This window comes from Etheostoma spectabile, unplaced genomic scaffold (assembly GCF_008692095.1).
Source record: "Etheostoma spectabile isolate EspeVRDwgs_2016 unplaced genomic scaffold, UIUC_Espe_1.0 scaffold00001794, whole genome shotgun sequence".
In the NCBI taxonomy this organism is placed as follows: Eukaryota; Metazoa; Chordata; class Actinopteri; order Perciformes; family Percidae; genus Etheostoma; species Etheostoma spectabile.
Window position 1 is genome coordinate 17,098 of NW_022602812.1, and position 2,401 is coordinate 19,498.

The window sequence follows — 2,401 nt, forward strand, 5'->3', positions numbered from 1 at the left end:
ATCAGAGCAAATCGAGTTGTGGGTTAGAACCTTCACCACAAACTCCTAAACCGCGAGCAGCAAAGAAATCGAAGTTATGAACAAGCTACGACAATGACTCTGAGCCTGTGTCCAACTCGGAAAGAAAGAATGGAAAAAGTCACTCAGAAGACTTCTGTCACTAGAAGTAACGGTGAAAGACAACACCAACTCCATTAAAAGAGTCACTGATGTCCTTGACTCTATGGGAAAACAAATTGAAGACGTGACATGTGAAGTTTCATCTGTGCAGTACAAAGTTGACGTCTTAGAAAAGGAGAATGCCGTTCTGTATAAAAAGCTGTAAAGCTGTATGAAGATCTGACTCGGGAGACCTAGGACATCAGAAACAAAATGGGGCATCTTGTTGAAGAGGCAAGGAAGGAGGGGAAGAAAGCAGGCTTTAAAGGCTCCTTTGCATACATTGACGGTAAAAAAAAGTCACCGCTAAGCATTTGTGAATGAACGTTGCTTTACTGCTACTCGGCTGTCATTTGTGGCAGTGCTGTCTGAAATTTAATTTGGCTCACTCTTAAATGGGTAACGAAGTTATTAATAGATTCTTATAGATGACGCTCTAATGTTGTTTTTTCTACCGTCATTCGATAGAAGATGATGCTTCCTTTATGTGACTCGAAATAACCAACTTTATTTTTTTTTTTCTCTTAATGTTTCTTATGTAACATCAAGATGCGTTATCAAGTCAGACATTGTTTTAATTCACCTACTCTGTCTTGTTCTTGCCAGTGGGTAGCTTTGTTAGCAGCTAGTGCTAGTTAGCTGTTAGCTGCTAGCTGTTAGCTGCAATTGACAACAACCACACCATCACCAGCTTGGGGAATTGTTGTCGGCTGTGGGTGGCAAGGAAGGCGGGGACGAAGGCTGCCTGCCCGGCTAAGGAATCTACCACACAGATCTAGCTAACAGCTAGCAGCTAACAGTTAGCTAGCCCTAGCTGCTATTGATAAGTGTGTCCAGCCAGGCTTTTGTGAAGTTCATAACGCAGCAGTTCTGTGTGTATTTGTAGCTCATCCATTTTGTGTGTGATGGATCTATCTGTTGTTGGTGAGTAGGAGGCTTGGCATTGTTGATCTTTGTGGCGGCCCTCGTCCCCGCCTTCCTCGCCTCCCGCACCCGACAATAATCCCCCGAGCACTTGAGGGCGTAGTGGGTGTCCTACATGCCTTTGCGACGACAAATTGTAGTTTATATCCTCCTTAAAAATAGCTAATTGAGCACTGTAGTGGTTATGACCATATCAGTAATGTAACTACATGTAAAACAGGCTAAATATGCATGTGGCTTGCACAGTAGCAACGTTGATGCCAGCGGTAGCTCGCGCTTGGAGCAGCTGCTTCGTCTGCTTGTTGCACCTCACTGTCTGGTTCTTTCCAAGTCGTGTGAGGCGAGTTCTTCGTCTGTATTCTTGGGTTCGACTAAATAAGGGTGACCGTCAAACTCAAAATGCTCTTCTGTGTGTTGTATATCTGCCATATTCTCCTAGTTACATTACTCTAAGATTCTTCCCTTGTGAACAACTCCGTGAATAGATCTGAGTCCGATCTTCACTTCACACACACAATCTGCACACTGTTAGCTTCCTTTTCCTGCTACAACTCAATTTCCAGGAGACAGCGCAAGGCAATAGCTAGTCCTGGTGCTGTTATTAGCTGTTAGCTGCTACTGATAAGTGTGTTCAGCCAGGCTTTTGTGAAAATCATAACGTAGCAGTTCCGTGTGTATTTGTAGCTCATCCATTTTGTGTGTGATTGCCGGGCAGGCAGCCTTTGTCCCCGCCTTCCTCGCCTCCCGCAACCGAAAACAATTCCCTGAGCGCCCGATTTAGTGGTGGGTGTCAGTAGCAAATAACAGCTAGCAGCTAACAGCTAACAGCTAGCTAGCTGTAGTTTCTAACCAAGCTACCAAGAACGAGACAGGGTAGGTGAATTAAAAAACGCATCTTGATGTTACGTCAGGACCTTTTCATGTTGTACAGACATGTTAATTGCATTGTGTGTCTGTTAAGAGGCACAAAGGCACTCTGAAACTTGCCCTATTAACTGCCGTTTTAGCTCAGTGGAAGCTCAACACGTAGCTGCAGCTACTCAGTGTTGCTTGCACCGATTCAGGTTGGGTTTTTTTTTCAATCCAAAGTGCTCGCATATTTGTAACGATCAAGATTTACATAAAAATTGGCCGGAATTCTCCTTTAAAGTGGAACATGTTAATGCAGCAATAATTATAATCTACTATATCCGTGTGAAATGGACCATTCTGCATAATCAATGTTTTTTTAAGCTGATGCTTTTTTTAAGGAAGTTTGAATGCAGGATTTTACTTGAAACATTTCTACTTTTGCAACTTTCTTCCACCACTCGTTATT